The following is a 21,121-nucleotide window of genomic DNA, read 5'->3' on the forward strand; positions in this document are numbered from 1 at the left end:
TCTGCTACATGTCAGCACCCCCAGGAAATGCTGCTCCAAAGTTTTAGTTGTCTCAGATCCAGTCAAATTGATAAAGAATTGTCAGCATCACATTTTATTGCCGAGAATAAGTAAATAAAATAATTTCTTTCCCTCAATATAACATCTTTACCAGTGAGCATAATATAACATTCTTAATCACTTCAGTGAAAAACAAGTTACTGAATATGTGTAATTCATTCCCTTTGAGCAAGATGTCAAATACAAAGAAGTGACATGAGAGAGAAAAACAAACAAATGAATAACCTGTTCAAATCTGCAGAAACTAAATGGATGCTTGCCAGTCCTACTAATCATTATTCATATTTTAAATAAAACAATAGTTATAAGTCAGTATTTTGGAAATAAATTACTTAAAATTTGACTTCAAACTTTTCTTGATCCAATACAGTCATGGGATTCCACAGTATTGGAATATCAATTTATACAGATATACTATGATGCCTGGAAACAATAAAATATTTAATATTCAGATCCTGATTTAGCAAATTAAGACTGGAGTTGACTCTGATACACATGTATCCAAATAAATCATAAGATAGTTTTTGTTCTTATAACATCATCAGTAATAAAAAAAAATGAAGGCAAAGATCATTCATATAAACCCAAAGTTATGAGGCTAGCCCCTAAATGGATTTACTGTTTTGCTATTTTTAACCAATTACTTGACACATAGAAAAGATGTTACTTTAGAGATTAAGTATGGAAGGAAATAATAAGAGCTAAAAAGAGTGATTTCAGATACAACAAAGTTTGTCATATTTTGTACCACACTTCAGAAGAAAAATCACTGGGCAGAAGGATAGGAGACCATCCTTCCAGAGCTTCAATATCATTCATTAAATTCATAAAAATAGGATCAAGCAATGCATTTCTCAATGTTATGAATTAAGAGAGATGAATTCATGAATCATCTGTGCTTTGCTTTAGAATCTAAACTCTCTTTCACTTATTCCATAATCACCCTAACAGTTAACATAGATTGCCAACTTGACTGAATGTGGAACTAACTAAAACTCAAGCCGCTAGGTACAGTTTTTGTAGTATTACTTCAATCATACCATGAGAGGTACAAAAGTCCACCCCCAACTTGGGCCATTATGACAGTCTACATAAGAGGACAGTGTTGAAGAAAGATATTGTCTGTATGCCCTGAATCTTGCTGGCAAGTTGACCTATCCTGATGCTAAGGCATTCCTTTACTGGCATCAGAATCTCTTTCTTCAGATCTCAATGTAGACTCAAGATAAGCTGAGACATTCAGCCTTGTGAACTCAACAACTCCTGGATTCTTGACCTTTCCATCAAAGACTCTCATTGTTGGATACACTGGAATACAACCTATATGTCACTCCTATAAGTCCCTTCTTGATATGGAGCTATTTTCTTCTACCTCCATGGACGTCTGACTAATGCAGTTACTTCAACAGATAAATTGTTATACATGTATACATCCAAGTTCAGTTAACAGTAATAATAGTGGAGAATGTCATAGTGGAAAAAAGAGGTTATTTACATGAATATAATATTTTACGATTAGTGATAATCTTTGCTACATCATTATCTAATATTTTAATTTATTTCATTTAATGCTTTCTTCCACGAGTATCATGACTCTTTCCAATATTCTATGAGCTTTTACTAAAAAATACCTTAGTTGACATCCATTTACAGATATAAATTACAATTCTGAAAAGTAGTAATCCAAAGTCAAGAATCTATGGATATTATCTGGAGAATGTTCAGAATTGGGTTCACAGACAGCTCACTTCTTACTGTTCTCATTTGACATAAAAGGCCAAGGGTCTCTTCTGTTTTTCCATGTAGACACAAATATCTTTAGTGAAAATTATACCTTCATTAATTTTCATCACTTACCTTAGTTTTACATACTAATAACATAGCTAAGGGAGATAGATTCTTTTTTTATTCTTTTATTGGATATTTTATTTACACTTCAGATGCCATCCCCTTCATCCCCTTTCCCCATCCCCCCCCCCCAGGGAAAACCCCTATCCCATGCCCCCTTTTCCTTTTTGCACTTATACATTTTTTTTAAAAATGTTAATCAAAGGCTTTATAAGTTTGGTAATGCTCAATCAGAGGTGTAACCCACCTCCCAACCTAGATATATCAACTATCTTTGACTGGTGGAAATACGTGAACATCTGCCTCCCTGTCTCCCCCTTCTTTCTCTCTCTCATCACCTATCTTCTCCTCTCCTTCTTCTCCTTCCTTACTCCTTCTCTTCCTCTCAGTACTCCTCCCACCTTAGCTCCTCCTACATATCACCCTTCCTGTTAAAATAAAACTTTTCTCTCAAAATACAATTAGAGCATAATTATGCCAATTTGTACCAGTGAGGTACAAGATAGTCCTAATACCCAGTCCATCATTTTGTTGACTTACCAGAACCTCTGTCATCTATCCTAACTAAAACACTTAGTTCTGAACCTGGCTTTTTCCTTGGCTTTAGGATGAATGTCAGCTGACGACCATCCACTCAAATCTTTTCTCTCAAGGTAAATAGCCAGGATTGGCTATGAGGCTATAAGTTTTCAACCCCGTCAGAAATCCAGAATGACTGAGTTAACTATAATTGTGGGAAGCACAAAGCATAGCTTCTAAAACTTAGCCAATTTATAGAGATCTCTGAACACCTGGATACTCCCTCTACTACAAAACGTTGGAGCATCTGTTCTTCCACCTTCTGGCCCAGGATCATCTGACAAACCTTAGTGCTGCAGAATTATTAAGGGCTGATTACTCTGTCTAGGCAGTTATAATCAGTCGACTGTTCTGCAAGTGTGTCCTTTTCTGGACAGTAATTTGTCTGTAGAAGGAAAGAAGCAATTCTTGTCTAGTGGCTGTCTCACCACAACTGGAGTATCCAAAGATGCTTAATTTCTTCTTAGAATTCAATATAGGAAGCTGTCAGGAGCAGACAGGTCTGTAATCAAAATGAACATTAATACAGAAATGTTTGTCACGTCAATTCTGTGGATTTCTGATGTTTTGAAAACCAACTATCCATGTAAGATAATCTGGTCTGTTGACTCGACTCAGCTATTTCTAAATAAAACATAGAAAACACCCTAGCAATAAACTCCAAGCCATGAATTTGCTATAGGTGGTTTTGTTTAATTCCTTCACCTGTTTGGTTGTGTTTTCTTGTAATTCTTTAAGGGATTTTTTGTGTTTTCTCTTTAAGGGCTTCTACCTGTCTACCTGTGTTCTCCTTAAATTCTTTGAGAGTGTTGTTTCTGTCCTTTTTAAAGTCCTCTATCATCATCATGATAAGTGATTTTAATTCTGAATCCTGCTTTTCCAGTGTAATGAGGTGTTCAGAGCTTGCTATGGTGGGAGAACTTGGTTCTGATGATGCCAAGTAACTTTGGATTCTGTTGCTTATGTTCTTGTGCTTGCCTTTCACCATCTAGTTAACTCTTGTGCTATCTGCACTCACTGTCTCTGACTGGAGCCTGCCTTTCCAGTTATCTTGCTTGTGTCTGATCTCCTCATAGTCCAGATGTATCTGTGATTCTGTGATCCTGAGCTCCAGCTGCTCTGAGTACAGTGGCTTCTCTAGGATGTCTCACAATATGTTGTCCGCTGCTCTGAGTGCAGCGGCTCCTGTAGGATGTCTCTGGCTATGGTGTCTGCCTCTCTGAGTTCAATGGCTCCTCTAGGATGTCTCAGGATATGGTGTCCACAGGGGACCAGACGAGCTGGGTGTCTGCTCCAGGCACAAGGCCCAGGTGAGGGGCAGAAGAGAAGTCAATGCTAGGTCATCTTGATTAGTATATTAGACTATAGACCAACTCCCCAACAATGGTCAGCAGAAGCTGTGAATGGAAGTCCAAGGATCTAGCATTTGCTCAGTCCCACAAGGCAAGCAGGTGAAGAAGCCCCCATACTCTTTTGAGGTGTAAAACCCTCCTCTTCTCTCTGCCTCTATGGATTCTTCATGTGACTATTAGTCCTGGATATTTTTTCCCTTTCAAGTAGGTAACAATTGCATGTAGCTTTATGATGAGGGTGGGGAAAGCCCATGTCTATTTCTACTTTTCAGTGTCGTGATGCCATCTCATGTGAACCTATGAAGGACAGAGTGTCTATGAATTCATATGTGTTTAAGCTATCTACTATGGCTCTTACAATCTTTCTGCTTTCTCTTCTGAAGAAGCTCCTGAACTCTTTTTTAAATTTTATTTTATATTTTATTTACATTTCAGATGCCATCCCCTTTCCCCATTTTCCCTCCCTAGAAAACCTATATCCCATGCCCCCTTTTCCTTTTTGCACTTATACATTTTTTTAAAAAATGTTAATCAAAGGCTTTATAAGTTTGGTAATGCTCAATCAGAAGTGTAACTCAATACCCAACCTAGATATATAAACTATCTATGAATGGTGGAGACACGTGAACATCTGCCTCCATGCCCCCCCTTCTCTTTCTTTCTTTCTCATCACCTTGCTTCTCCTCTCCTTCATCTTCTCCTCTCCTTACTCCTTTTCTTCCTCTTGGTACTCCTTCCCCCTTAGCTCCTCCTACATATCATCCTTCCTGTTAAAATAAAACTTTTCTCTCAAAATACAATTAGAGCATAATTATTCCTATTTGTACCAGTGAGATACAAGGTAGTCCTAATACCCAACCCATCATTTTGTTGACTAACCAGAACTTCTGTTGTCTCTCCTAACTAAAACACTTAGTTTTGAACCTGGCTTTTTTCTTGGCTTAGAATGAATGTCAGCCGAAAACCATCCACTCAGATCTTTTCTCCCAAAGTAAATAGCCAGGATTGGAAGCTCCTGAACTCTTAAAGGGAGAAGGGTTTTTTTTTTTTTTTTTTTTTTTTTTTTTTTTTTTTTTTTTTTTTTTGTCTACTATTCACTTATTCAATAGTATATCACCTAATTTTTTTCACTGGGTTATACTAGAATTTTATTGGAAATTTGTACTTATTATCTAATAGAAAAATAAGGTAAAAGGAAGAAGAGACTTGCCCAGAGGTCTTAAAGGTAATGGGTACACGCAGATACCATTTCATGTCTCTTGAACTCAAGGCCTTTGCTATCATCCCCCAGTTCTTATGTAGGGCAGGTTGAATGTATAGGATTTTAAAGGAAAGATTATTTTTTTAAAGATTAACGAAGCCTTTATATGTTTGGTAATCCTCAATAACAATATGCCCATACAAAGAAAGTTGTTTCCCAAATAGCTAACTCTAAATAAAAGTTGTTACCCGCAACTACTCTTCATACCTGTGTAGTTTTTCATAACTCTACCTCTCTACTCTCCCTAGCTCTTCCTTTTCCTTTTTCTCTTCGTCTCCTTACTCCTCCCACCTTAGCTCCTCCTACATATCACCCTTCCTGTTAAAATAAAATAAGAAACCCTTTCACTCAAAATACAATTAAAGCATAACTATATCAATTTGTATCAGTAAGGTACAAGATAGACCTAATACCCAGTCCATCATTTTGTTGACTAAACAGAATCTCTGTCATTTCCTCGAACTTAAAGACTTAGTTCTGAACCTGGCTTAAGTTCTGGCTTCAGAATGAATGTCAGCTGAAAACCATCCTTTCAAATCTTTTTGCTCAACATAAATAGCCTGGGTTGGCTATGAGATTGTAGGTCTTCAACCGCAATCAGAAATCAGAATGACTGAATTAACTGAAATTATGGTAAGCACAAAACATATCTTCTAAAACTTAGCCAATTTATAGAAATAGCTGAACACCTGCACTGTCCTTTACTTCAAAATGTTAGAGCATCCAATCTTCAGCCTTCTGGCCTAGGATCATCTGACAGTCCTAGTAATGCAGAATTATTAAGGGCTGATTACTCTGTCTTGGCAGATATAATCAGTCAAATATTCCACAAGTGTTTCCTTTTCTGGACAGTAATTTGTCTGTACATGAAAGGAGGCAATTCTTGCCTAGTGGCTGTCTCACCACAACTTGAGTGACTCCAAAGATGTTCAATTTCTTCTTAGAATCCAAGACAGAAAGCTGTAAGGAGCAGACAGGTCTCTAATCAAAATGAACATTAATACAGAAATGTTTGCAATGTCAATTCTGTGGATTTCTGACATTTTGAAAACCAACTATCTATATAAGGCAATCTGGACTGTTGTCCGTTAACTCCTCTCAGCTATTTCTAAATAAAATATAGAAAACACCCTAACAATAAACTCAGAGCCATGATTTTCTATAGGCATTTAACTCACAGGCTAACCATCTCAAATCAGTTAAAAAAGTTAAAGAAGGACTGGGTCTAAGCCTTGTATTCCTAAATGTGTTATATAGGTACAATGTCTATAAGAGTAACAATATTAATCTCACTTTTATATCAATAAGAAACTCATACAAATGAATACCTTAAATTTGAAATCAAAGTAAATTTTGCACCATTTAAGAAATGATAACTTCAGCTTAATAACAAATATACAGATTTCTACCAATAGGTTATAGCTACGTAATAAATCCTAGCTATTCCTCCCTGTTCCAACAAAACCACTACTTTTCCCTAGAAAGACAGCCCAATATTAATATTAACCACCTCAGTCCCCAAGTCCAGGGAATAGGAGTGCCAACTCTTCATTAAGTTCTTCAAGATGACTATGGGCATTGAGCTATTAGAAGAGGGGAGGTGGGAAGGGTAAATTGATAAGCCTCTGATGTCTGTGTCTTCACTGCATCCAGCTGAAATTCCAGGACATCAGAGGTTCGAGCAGGTCTGCTCAGCTTGCTTGATGAGTAGATACACCAAGGATGTGTTTTCTGCAATATGCAATTCTCCAAACCAATTTTAGTATCAAGATAAATTTTGTTTGAATATTGGAATCTAGAATTCTGGCAGCCTGCCTCTGTCATGTTTAATCCATATAATTCTGGGAGGTAGAAATACCTTAATCATCTCTTTAGAAAAAATACAGCCAAAACCTTTTTCCCAAAACAGGATATTCTTGAGCCAGTAACCAGAAATACCTTTATCTTGACTTCTTTCCCAGAGGAAAATTATAACCACAAAACTGAAAATCACACCTATCTTCCTTCCCTAATTTGCCAAACAGGAAATGAACCCAGAATTTCTGTGAGATCCACGTTAGACAGAACCCGAGTCTCCTGTGAGGCAATATAACTTTATATCATCTGAACACACTGATTTACACTATCTTTCTGTTCAGCCCTCTGCCTACAACAGTTTTTTATTTATACCATCTGTCTGTTTGGCTCTGTACTCCAGAGCAACTGCCACTTGTACACTGTACTCTTTACTCTAGAGCTAGTGACAATTTTCTCTATCTTAACTAAAGTACTATATGTGCCTATTCTTAGGCTTTCCCTAATTTGCCAAGCAGGCCCAGAAGTCCCATGGGGCCCACGTTAGACAGAACCTGAGTCTCTTGTGAGGCAATATAATTTATATCATCTGAACACACTGATTTACACTATCTTTCTGTTCTGCCCTCTGCCTAGAACAGTTTTATATTTGTACCATCTGTTTGGCTCTGTACTCCAGAGCAGCTTTGACTTATATGCTGTAGTCTCTACTCTAGAGCCCGGGACAATTTTCCCTGTCTAAGTTCCAAACAGCAGATGATAATCCCCATGTGATTCAGACAAATCTGTTTATAAATCTTTCCTAAAAGCAAATAATCCCTATATTTTAACTTTATACTTAAATCAGTAACAGCTCTACAATGGAGGTTTATTTGGCTCCCTTGGCTCAGAGCAGCCTCAGCTTACCAATAGCTTATGGCTATGTAATAAATCCTAGCTATTCCTCCCTGTTCCAACAAAACCACTACTCTTTGTGTGGCTATCTTCTTTTGAATTTGTTGGAAAAGGATTACTTGCTCTTTCTAGGGTATAATTTTCCTCATTGTATTGGAGCTTTCCCACTATTATCCTTTGTAATGCTGGGTTTATGGAAAGATATTGTGTAAATTTGGTTCTGTTGTGGAATATTTTGGTTTCTCCATCTATGGTAATTGAGAGTTTTGCTGGGTAAAATAGCCTGGGCTAGCATTTGTGTTCTTTTATGGTCTGTATGACATCTGTCCAGCATCTTCAAGCTTTTATAGTATCTGGTGAGAAGTCTGGTGTAATTCTGATAGGTCTGCCTTTATATGTTACTTGGCCTTTTTCCCTTACAGCATTTAATATTCTTTCTTTGGTTTGTGCATTTGGTGTTTTGATTATTATGTGATGGGAGGTATTTCTTTTCTGGTCCAATCTATTTGGCATTCTATAGGCTCCTTGTATGTTTATGGGAATCTCGTTCTTTAGATTAGGGAAGTTTTCTTTTATAATTTTGTTGAAGATATTTATTAGTTCTTTAAGTTGGGAATCCTCACTCTCATCTATACCTATTATCCTTAGGTTTGTTTTTCTCATTGTGTCCTGAATTTCCTGAATGGTTTGTGTTAAGAACTTTTTGCATTTTGCATTTTCTTTGACAGTTGTGTCAATATTTTCTATGGTATCTTCTGCACCTGAGAGTCTCTCTTTTATCTCTTGTATTCTGTTGGTGATGCTTGCATCTGTGACTCCTGATTTTTTTCTTAGGTTTTCTATCTCCAGGGTAGTCTCCCTTTGTGATTTCTTGATTGTTTCTACTTCCATTTTTATTTCCTAGATGTTTTTGTTCAATTGCTTCACCTGATTGGTTGTATTCTCTTATAATTCTTTAAGGAATTTTTGTGTTTCCTCTTTAAGGGCTTCTACCTGTTTACCTGTGTTCTCAAATTTTTTGAAAGTGTTATTTATGTCCTTCTTAAAGTCCTCTATCATCATCATTAGAAGTGATTTTAAATCTGAATCTTGCTTTCCTGGTGATATGGAGAATTCAGGACCTCCTTGTGTGGGAGAACTAGGTTCTAATGATGCCAAGTACCCTGGGTTGCTGATGGTTATGTTCTTGTGCTTGCCTTTTGCCATCTGGATCTCCTTAGTGCTACCTGCCCTGTTTCTGACAGGAGCCCATTTTTTCCTATTATCTTGATTGTATCAGAACTGTTTCAGGTGGGTGTTACTACTGGGATTAGAGCTGGGGCCCAAGATCTGCTCAGTGCTTAGGTACAGACAGGAAGGAACCAGTGCTCTGAGCCAGGAGTGACTTCCTAGTGGGTCCCAGTTACTCCCTGTTTGGGCCATGTGTTTCTGTCTTTTTACCTAAGATACTGCCCAGGTTAGAGCTCCTGGGAGGCCTGCTTCCTTTGGGTTCTGTGAGATTGGGGGCAGAGCTGCTGCCAGGAATCTGTGTGTCTGGAATCTACTCATTGCTCAGGTCCAGACTGGAATGAGAAGGGAGAGGTTTGAGAAAGACATCCTTTTTAGGACTGAGTGTTCCAAAAATCTCCCATTCTCTAAAAATTGTTTAGTTGTATGTATTTATTTTAGTTCCCATCTACAGAGGAAAAAAAAAAAAAACTTCTTTGATGATTGCTGAGAGAGGCATGGATTTTTGGATATAAGAAATGTCATTTGCATTTCCATGTTTCTTTAGTAGAAGAACAGTATTTGGTTTTCCAAATGGAGCCAAGGACTATCATGTCTAAAGTTTCATAGATACACAGGCAGTGTCAGATATTTTTCATTGTCTACATGTACCCTCATGTCTATAACAGTCATTTTTATTTCAATTCTTTAATGGCTGAGTAATCTCTACAATACTTGTAGAATTTTTTTTTTGAGATCTCTATTATCTGATCATGTTTGACCACTCCCCAATCCTCATTTTCATGAACTTTACCACAGTGATATTTATTAATAATCCTAAAAGAATGAGGAGTCACTAAAGCTATTCTGCTAAACACATCTAGGACACTTGGTTAGTGGACTTCTCAAAGAGTAGATATGAACTTGAAAGTAAGATTTTTATTCACATTGTTCAAGTGGACCATAAAGATTTTATATTGTAAAATGTTCATTATGTAAATGCTTTAATTAAAAAATTAAATAATGTACATTTTATGTGTGTTGTGATTTGCAACAGGTATAAATTGTGAATTTGTGGAAGAAATTTTTCATGTACTTCAAATCTCCAATATTTGTCAAATTACAATATCCACAGCTTCCTTGGTATTGGCTGAATGTCTTATTTTACAACTTGCTTGAAATCTTTTTTTTTTTTGTGCTAAATGCTAATCTTCAATAAGATGTTTTTCAGCAAAGTTATCTCTACAATTCATTCTACAGTTGTGTGCTTGGAATTTTTCTTTATTTTGGCAGTGTTCCTTTGAGAACACAACTGTAAATTTGACAATAGATCATTGTTATATTTCCAAGTGAAATATATATAATATATATATATACATATATATATATATATACATACATACACATACATGTATAACATATCTAAACATATTGATTATTATATATTATCTTATATATGCTTCCTTAAAAACCATGTTATATGGAAAGAAATTTTGATGTGAAATTTAACAAGGACTCTAGAAACTTGTTGGCAAAAATTTTAAGACAGTCTAATGCACTTGCTCTCTAGGAATTTCTGAATTCCTAATGGATATTGTAAATAAGAAAATAAGGTATCCAACTGTAATGATGAGGATGTTCTAAATAAGAAGACATCCAATTCTAATGATGATGATGTTCTTTTCTTTACTATGATAAAATGATCTAGTGTTTTTAAATTAAAAACCCTAGTGGCCCACGTATTCTAATATATATATAAAAGTAGAATTATATGTGCGTTCAGTATACACAAGGCAATATTCTCTTGGACACTAAGTGCAGAAAAATGTCATAGAAAAGTTTGCCAGAATTAAGGACAACAAATCATCTTATTTTATATAAGTGATTTTTTAAATAATGTGTTAATGAACCATTTATGAATACAGAGACTTTTGTGTTAATATGATTATTTTATATTACACTAAATATGAATAACCTGTTTTTAAAAATAAATACTACTGATAGAGATAATTCAGGGTAATTTTGCATAAATAATCCAGGTGATTTCAGAGTCCTCTCAAGTGTTATGTGAGAGCAAGAATATTCTTGTAATAAGACAATAGTTGCTTTTGGGGGAAAGAATGGTGCTATAAACATCTTTTAAGTTGTGAAATACATCAGAACAGAATCCCAGAAAATGATATTGTCTGGGAAATCTTTTCCTTTGTGACTCATATACAATTCATTAGGATTGAAAGATGTCTCCATTTGTAAAACAAAGTTATTTCCAGAAGTAACTGTGTTTTAAAGGTCTTGAATAAATCATCTTCACAATCCACAACTGCTTTCACTGCTGAAAAGACTGTTAATAGATTCTGGATGCTCTAGGTAGGGAGGCAAGATTAGTACATTTTGGTGTTTATATATGAAGCATTTCCTGCTTTGGCATCAGTTTATGTCACGTTGTTTTCTGATGTGAATTTTAGGGTCTGTTCAGTCATGTCAGCTATGTTCCAACTAACTAATAAAGGAACTCTGAATTGTCAATGCCAAACATTTTGTCACAGTGACAAAATATACTCTGAGCAGACTGAAGAGAGCCCAGCTATCAGGACTACTTGCTGTTTCTGTGTAGACCTGGAGATGGTTCCCAGCACCCACATTGGGTGACTCACCACAACCTGTAATGCAAGCATCAAAGAATCCAACACTTACTTCTGTCAACCTTGGAGCTACACATTCATACAAGGGTTTATAAATAGTTGTGGGCAAACACGTACACATACATAAAAGCTGCAAGTATCCTGCTAACTGGTATAACTTGAATGTTCTTTAATGATTCACTCTAGTTGTTTGAGAATGGTGGTGTAGATAAAAAAGAAGTTGACTCTCTACTATAGAGCTGGTAATGAAGCCTCATCCAATCCAAGCAATAATAAATCTGTCACCCATAAAACTGAATCCACCAATACATTTGTGTTGCCTAAAATTTAGGCTAATATTGTCAATTTGGATTCTTTAGGATTAAAAGCTCTCCTAGTTTTTGACAGAATGTCTTGTCTTCAGAGAAATTTCTAAGTCCAAAATACCTGATTTCAATTGATTGCTAAATATTTATTATAAAACCACTTCTCTCACAAAAGAAAGTAAACTAAACTGATTAATATGACTCTAAAAGCAACCTGCACTTTGTATGTATCTTCATACATTCTTGTTTTCAACACTCTTAATGCTGTTAAACACCTCAACTCTGATCAAAGTGTGATTTCTCTAATGACTAACAATTTAGGTTCTTATATTTACTGAAATACCACAAAGCTAAATGTCAGAATATAAATGATCATTGACTAGAAAATGTCTCTTGTAGGTTCAAGTGTTGAATTTGTGGTTCTCAACTGCTGATGATTTTTTTAGAAGGTGGTTAACATTCAACAATCAGAGTTCATGGTCCATTCCTACTGTCTATATGTTCTCTATTTACTTTTAATTAACTTGTGAGTTGGAAAGCCTCCAATAATAAAAATTGAGCCACCATGGAGACAACTCCTTCTATGTCTTTACATCTTGTATTAAGTATAATATTCTCCTAATAATGTACTTGACCTAGAAACTTGGCATCTATTGAGCTACACAAAAGATCACTTGCATTAATAGAGAGAGTTGCTTCTCCTGGACTACTATGTAGTAATGCCTTATTTTCATTAAACAAATCCCAGAGTTTGTTCAGAATATTAATGCAATATATACATATAGCATAAATTATTTTGAGTGTGTATATATATGTAAAGCAGAGTGGCTATGAGTTAACTTTTAAGCAAAAAGTTTATTCTTGGCATTCATATATATATATATATATATATGTGTGTGTGTGTGTGTGTGTGTGTGTGTGTGTGTGTGTGTGTGTGTGATGAAAATCCAGTGTATTGTGGGCAGCAACCATAAGCTGTGAGTAAAAGCGCATAGTATTTAAATCTGACAAGCAAAACAGAGAATCCCTGATGGTATATTTTCAGCAATTAAGTATTCCTATTCTTAGTTCCCTATAAAAGAAGATTAAAACAAATTACCTGGGGTCCTTCAATATTCCAAATCAAGAAACCAGAATTGTTTTCTATTTCTTATTCCACTTCATTTAAGTGCTTTAGACTTACAGTGCTTAATCATTGAACATTATGAAATACATATTTGTCAATGTAAAAAATTGGAATGATAATTTAGTCAACATTGATAACTTTTTAATTATACAATGTCTTATATAAACAACTCTATGATTCTCAATTAAATTCACATAAGTAGAAAAATATGCTACACATATTGCTTAGAAATCCTTACTCATTAGTAGAACATTGAAAAGTCTGAATATTAACAGTCTTGAGATTTTCCACAAGAGGCTAGTATAATGTATAAGCAGGAGGAATAAACTGAAGCATAAAACCAGACTTCGTGGTATAGGCTTTTTACTATAGGAAAAGTCAGGAGCATTGTAACTTCAAGCTTTATTTATCTACAGAGTGACAACAAGCCCAGCTTAGGCTCTGTCTCAACAAATAAATAAAGAAAACAAACAAAACTAAAACTAGGCCAGAAATACATTAGTGGTAGATAGTTCCCTTATTATGCATGAGGCCCTGGGGTTAAACTCCACTATGTCAGAGAGAGAGGTGGGAGAGGGAGGGAGGGAGAGAGAGAGGAGAGAGAGAGAGAGAGAGAGAGAGAGAGAGGAGAGAGAGAGAGAGAGAGAGAGAGAGAGAGAGAGAGAGCAATCATGGTAGAATGAAAGAAGAGAGGGTGAAAAACAGCAAAACAGCAAAAGGTTTTTGTTTTTTCCCATGACCTAGAAAGTAGGAAGACTTTAATCCAATAATAATGAAATCAGAGTTATTAGGTTAGCTTAAAAAATATGATACTCTGAGGAGGCCAACAATTAATATCTTCATGCTAGACAGAAAAAAAGTACAATGAAAGCTCTGTCCAAAAAGTTATACAAGTAAATAGTCACATTCCAATGCTAATGGCATGAAAGCACCGTGGAAGCTTGCAGATGTTCTCTACAGATACAACAGCTGAGAAATATGGAATCTTATTACGACAGATAGTGACAGTCACCAAAATATGCTCACAGAGGATTGAGTAGTTTGTACTCAGACAAATGCTGCCTTCTTCCTCTGCCTCCAGTTTACACAGTCCCTATCCCCATTCATTGTGACCTTCTCTCCCACAGTCATTAACCATATCAACTCTCTCTCTGAAAATCCTCTCCAATCACACACCTAAATGTGTTTCACTAGTACTAATTTTCTCCTAATCCAGTGAAATTGACAACCGGTAACAACCATCACATGTAGACAAGTAAGCAGTGAAGACAAAGACACATTTGAGTGTCCCCTCAGCAGAGAAATTATCACTACAAGGATGAAAAACAATAACAAAATGTCATTAAAGAGTCATCAATTCAATGAAACTAAACATGGTGAATACCATTAACTCATTTACCTGTGTATCTCAGAAGCACATCAAAGGGAGAGGTGTGACAGAAAATAAAATCTGATTAAATTCCCAGAATATTAAGTAAAATAATCCCTACTCCTACTGATCACTATTTTTTGTTTTATGAATAGACCAGAAAGATAATGCAATCAACTGAGAGATGAGGGAGGAGAATCTGATCAGAATATAATGTATTAAATTATTTTTTAAAATAAATCAAGAAAAATTAATTGTCTCATTTGTCATTAACTATGTGTTTATATGTGCATGTGCATCCATGCCTGCGCATGTGTGTGTGTGAACATGTGCATTAATGTGTGAGTGAGTGCAAGTGTGTAAAGTACAACCTGCTCAGTCAGTATTATTACTTGTATTATATATTCAATATTGACCATTTTGTATTGGCTAGCCAGTTGATATTTTCTTCCTAGGGTAAGGTATTTCTCCTAATCTCAGCTTTCCTTACATGCCTACAGTTCTTTGTATAGGACTGAATCTTTGAGGGCTTTCCCTGATCAATTGTAGCTTGCCTATTGATGTCCATTTTAAGCTCATGTTTAGTCAGTCAGGATGAGACATTATTGGGTTAGCCTCTGACATTTACAGTTGATACAATGTGAAAGCAAACTGTGGATCCCTTAACTCTTAAAACCTCTGCAACAAATAGATACTATTACAGAAAACCACAACTAATCAAAATACAAAAATGTGAGGTCCAGTTACAAGGGATATATCTGTACTACTAAATCTACTCCTACAGAGGTCATTGTGGAAAGTCAGCTGAAAGAAGGTAAGAGCTACTTTAGTGTTTGTATTTTTGACCTCTACATAAAACAGAAACTAACAGCAGTCATATATATATATATATATATATATATATATATATATATATATATATCACCATTTACAAAGATTAATAGACACTTCAGAAAATGTTCTGAAACCTAAAAATTGTATTATAGTATTTCCTTATTTTGTTCTAATCTGATACCATTATTACTTAAAATTAAAATGTAATTTGATATATAAGGTGTCAAATACGGTTGTTTAGTTTTAGATTTTAGTGGATACATATGATTTAGTAAACAATCAGTGTGACACTAGTGACTCTTTCATATTCTGTGCTATATAATCAACAACCAGTAGTAACGATAAACATTTACATTAAAACCATCTTTTATTTCTGAACCTAATCAGAGCTTCTTTTACATCCTTGTTCCTTAGGCTGTAAATCAGAGGGTTTATCATGGGGATAATGAGGAGGTAAAAGACTGATGTCATTTTATCCTGGTCTAGAGAGTAGGCAGAACTTGGTCTGAAATACATGAAGAGCATGGTCCCCTGCAATATTCCAACTGCAGTCAGGTGAGAGGCACAGGTGGAGAAAGCTTTGAAGCGTCCGCCAGCAGAGCTGATCTTTAAGACTGATGAGATGATGTAACAGTAAGAGACCAGGACACTTGAGATGGTGCTCAGTTCAATGAAACCAAAAAGTGTAAAGACAACCAGCTCATTTGCTTGTGTCAGAACAGGAAAGGAGGTATAGTGGTGGTAAATCACAGAAAAAATGATTGATTTGAGCAGAGTCGCAAAAACATAAACTAAATGCCAATGTTGTATGTATCAAACCGTCTACAGTACTTGCCAGATAAATTAAAGTTAAGAACTGGTAGCACACCTTGCTGGACATGTCCACAGCATACAGAAGGGGTTTGCTGATGGCCTTGTATCTATCAAAAGCCATCACTGCCAGCAGCATGCATTCAACATCTATAAAAACACAGACAAACAAGAGCTGCAGAAAACACCCAGTAAAGGAAATTGAATGTGTCTCCGCAAGTAGGTCTCCCAGCATTCTTGGTCCAACTGCAGTGGAATAGCAGAGATCAGAGAACGAGAGGTGGCTGAGGAAGAAGTACATTGGTGTGTGGAGCTGGGGATCCATTCTAATCAATGTGATCATGCCTATGTTTTCCAGCAGAGTGGAGAGATAAACAATCAGAAACACCATGAATAAAACCACTTTCATGTCATACTTACTAGTGATTCCCAAGAGAAAGAATTCTGGCAATAAAGAACAGTTCTCTTTATCCATTTTTCCTTTTTCTTGGTCTAAATGAGTTTAGAGAAATTATCAATGTTGTCTTAGGGTAAGCTATTTTCTGGATGGTGAACCATAAGGCAAAGCATAATACCATTTTGGTAGTTTATTAAATACATTAATTATAATGAGGAAGCAGCCCAGACAAGCAGCATTCTGTCGACTTAGAAAATTTTCTATGGTAGAAGTTTGATCCATACTGACTTAAAAGTGAAATATCATTGATTATCTCTATAATTTGACTAAGTCCTTACCATTCAATATTAGTAAATATATGTGAATGAAATAGAAGCTCATCCAAGTTCAATATAATAGAAAAAATATGTATCAAATTAACTGACAATCCACACTGACATTCTCCCATATTCAACAAAATCAGAGTTATCGTATTTAAGAATATTAACTTTATTTATTATATTATTGTCTTAAATTAATTATGAAACATATCTAAATTACCAGATAGGAAATGGGAATTATTCTGGCATTGTGTGGTGTTTATGGCATTCACCAAAATATGGAAACTAATTTATTTAAAAAGTTGAGCACTCTTCAATGGTGGATAACTTATTAACTAGCATTTATTCATATGATCCTTATCTATATTCATGAAACAAAAGAAGAACTGAAAAAGAGTTGGGCTCTACAGACTGCAAGGAACACTGTTTTTCTTTTCCTATTACAAATTGGCCTTTTATTTCTTTGGAAATTGGAACAGAAAAAAAAGTCTGTTTCATTGCTTGTTTCTTGTCTTAACATGTGAAATTGTGTGTTTGCATTATAAGGTGTCTTTGAGTTTCTTTCTGGTTTCATGGAAAGGAAAATGAAGATTTTGCTTTATAATCCCAAAATAATGTGATTGATATTATGTAGATGTAAGTTGTTATAAATTGCTATCCATAAGGTTGAACTTTTATTAGTTTTTAAATGAAATCACAAGAAATTATTGGTAGCCACACCACATTTTGAGTGCATAGCTATAAAAAGGAAATTGTATGTTAATAAAATGTAAAAATGTACATTAATGTGTCTTATTAGATGTAAACATATTATATACTTTTACAAATTTTATATAAGCAAATTAATGCATGCAAATTCATAAATATCTATCAAAATCATACCTCTGATCATTAAGTGGCAGGATTTATTTAACTATATAAGCCAGTTAAACCAGATATTTACTGTATTACTCATGTTCCAAAAATATTAAGTGATATTTTTCTTGTACTTTTGCCCAAGTAGCCATCCACAAACCTACCTGAGCTCAGTGAATTTTTCCTTCTTTATTTGCAATGTCAAAACAAACAAAATGATCGCATTTATAATCAACTGGTACTTTTGGGATATAATTCTCTTGTGGCCAATTCTTCCTATTTGTTTTATTCTAATGTAGTACTTAATTAGGTTCATAGCACACTGTTTCCCTGGGAATATTCAACAACTGCATTCCTGGCTGTCATTTTCAAACTTTATGCTTGCATCTATTGATGAGTGATAGACACAGACTGGGACTGACAGTGAAACTGGATGAAACTAAAGTTTCTGTCTATTCATTGACTTCCACAACACAAAGGTGCCATTCTGCTTTTTACATCTTTTAAACAATCCTCCATCTTCAGTTTTCAAAACTCATTTATTTCAAGTCCTTTTTGTGCCATTGTTTGAATGCATTCCCATCATCACAGCAACCACCCTTATTCAAATTACTCTGTGGTCAGAGTTTGGATACTTAATATTGTGTGTGTGTGTGTGTGTGTGTGTGTGTGTGTGTGTGTGTGTGTGATTTCTTGATCTTATTGCACTTATTTACTTCTCTATTGTCACAATTACCACAATTGTGTAATAGTAATGAACCATTACAATTATTTTATTAAATATTATTAGACATTAACTTTCTGGATTGACAGTGATGTTTTATTTTCAAAGTGACTTGACTGTGGTATGTATTCCTGAACAGGACTGCTTTGTCTGGTCCCTGTGGGAGAGGATGAGCACCTAATCCTGTAGGGACTTGATGCCCCAGGGTTGGGGATACCAAATGGGATGCCCCACCCTCTCAGAGAAGTCATTGAAACTGAAGTATTAATACACAAACAACCCACAGGAAGTCTTACAGAATAAAAAAACACTTCCCATTTTATTTTATATGAGTGCCATTTTCCCATTCTTTGTGCTTACTAAATGATTCTATGAGATTCAGAATCATTTCTTCTTTTAAAAATTTCACTTTTGTACAATGTTCCCCCAAATTAGCTACTCCTTACTATACTATTTTATGGTGTCACTTACCTTTTGTCATTTTAATCATATACTTTTTAGAATTTTATGTCCACAAGACATTGTTTTGTCCATGCCTATCCCTGAATTCCAACTCCAATCTTTTACCTTTTCATAATATTTTTCTGAGACTTAGGAGGAATGGGTATAATATAAAGATCACATTTACTTTGAATAATTTTAGGATGCACACCTTTCTCTCTATTCACATAGTGAGTATATATTTTACTAAAAATTCAAAATTGTTTGATTTTTTTTTTACAAAAATAAAACATAACTGATAATGGATAAGTTTGGCAATCTGTACAATGTTTCTAGATCTTTATAAAATCTTAAATAATATGTGTGAGCAACAATGTTCTTATAATAACATTTGTCTTTACTTACTTGAGGGAAATAAATAATGTTACACATTTAATTTGAAGGTAGAAAACATCTTAGGATGACACCTTGGAAACATATTAGTGTTGGGTAAAGTCCCCTTGGAGAAACAACACATAAGACTATTGATATTAATTGAAACCATTAAAATTGAGGGATGTGTAGAATATTAGGAAACAATTTTAGAAGAGTGGGTAGTGGTACTTCCAGAGAACACAGGTCATAAAGCCCCCCCCCTTTTCTTCCAGACTGTTAAATCCATTGATAAATTTGTCCTTCAGTGAATAAACTGTTTAGAGCAAGTAAACCTTCTAGGTTGTGGGTCTTGGTCCACAAAAGTTGATGACTGGGAGTTTTCTCTAACATAAATTTCTTGCTTTGCCTATCAGTGCCGGGAGCCTCCTGGCCTGGAGTGGGTAGAGACAGGGCACAGAGTAGGATTCTGGTGTGGCTTAAAAGACTGAGAGTCTCTGGAAGTTCTAACTCCCCAACTGTACTGACATGTTGATGGTAACTCCTGAAAAGTTCTAAAAGTTTTCTTGCTGTTTCTGAGGGTAAAAATTTGCTAGCTTCATGGATTAACACTTGTAGCCTAACATCGGTGTTGGTGGGGAATTAAATAGTGTGGCCTTGGTTCTATCTCAGCTGGAACTAACTGCTGGCTCTAACTTTCAGCCTGCTAGAAAAAGTTGCAGGAAGAAAAAGGGACACTTTGAAAAGTGGAGCCAACCAACAGGCTGAACTCAGGGAACCTGATGGGGGCGCTGGCAGAAGGACTAGAGGAGCTTAGAGGGATTGCAACTCAATTGGAAGAACAATATAGGCTGGCTTGACTAACCAGTTCTCCCAGAGACTAGACCACCAACCAAAGAGTATGTACATAAAGGGATCTTTGGCTTCAGATACATATGTAACAGAGGAATGCCTGGCCCAACAGCAAGGAAAGAGGAGGTCTTTGGTCTCAGGGAGGTTTGATGACCCAAGGTAGGGGGATGTTGGAATAGTGTGGTGGGAGAGTGTGTGTGGGTGGGGGAGTACTCTCATATAGGCAAAAGGGAAGGAGGAAGGCATATGTAGCATGTGTGGGTGGCAGAGAGTTAACTGGGAAGTGGGATATCATTTGAGATGTAAACAAATGGAATAATTAATAAAAATATAAAAACAAAAATAAAAAACAAAAAACAAGAGAAAGAAAACTGATTATAACACTTATTTCTAAGTTGTAAAAAGGGGTTTGCAGACAGGATACCAGGGAGAGGGACAACAATTGAAATGTAAATAAATAAAATAACCAATAAAAAATAAAAATGAAAATAAAAATAAAATAATTATGAAAGGTCTTTAAGATAAAGGGGAAAAGCAGAAAGATCCTAAGTGTGGCAAGGGGAAAATGTTCTCTCTTGTCTTTGGAGCAATAAACTTCTATTGAACTAGGAGAAGAAAATAATGTTCACATAAGGAAAAACTTTTACATAAGCAAATATAAATAAACACATAATTTCATATACAGATTCATGCATATTTATACATTCCCATTAAAACCAGTTGGGCTCTGCTTGCATACATTCTCACAATTCCATACTTACCCACACACATCCATACTTACACATGCACATGGATCAAAAGATCAAGATCAAAAGAATTCACTTATTCTGGATGAAAAATGAGCTCCAGTCTTTATTGCAGAAAGAAAGAAAAAGCTTCTACCCTTCCTATGCTAAATGAATTAAACCCGTTTGTAAGAATAAAATTTTGTTCCTTTTAACAAGACTAAACCTGCCTTGTTGTTAAGAAAAGACCTGTTCTGTACTATGCTAAGGAGAAGTCTGCCTGCTCTATCTACTCTTTCTTAGTTCTTTTCAGATCTTACTAAATATTGTTCTGTCTAATAGTCCTCATTAGCTC

The 21,121-nt window shown here is 35.4% G+C and overlaps 1 pseudogene; it reads right to left on the bottom strand.

Moving 5' to 3' along the window:
• Positions 1 to 15,624: 15,624 nt before the first annotated feature.
• LOC117703674 (olfactory receptor 5W2-like) lies at positions 15,625 to 16,558 on the bottom strand (annotated as a pseudogene).
• Positions 16,559 to 21,121: the final 4,563 nt, after the last annotated feature.

Source organism: Arvicanthis niloticus, chromosome 2, assembly GCF_011762505.2.
Source record: "Arvicanthis niloticus isolate mArvNil1 chromosome 2, mArvNil1.pat.X, whole genome shotgun sequence".
Classification (NCBI taxonomy): Eukaryota; Metazoa; Chordata; class Mammalia; order Rodentia; family Muridae; genus Arvicanthis; species Arvicanthis niloticus.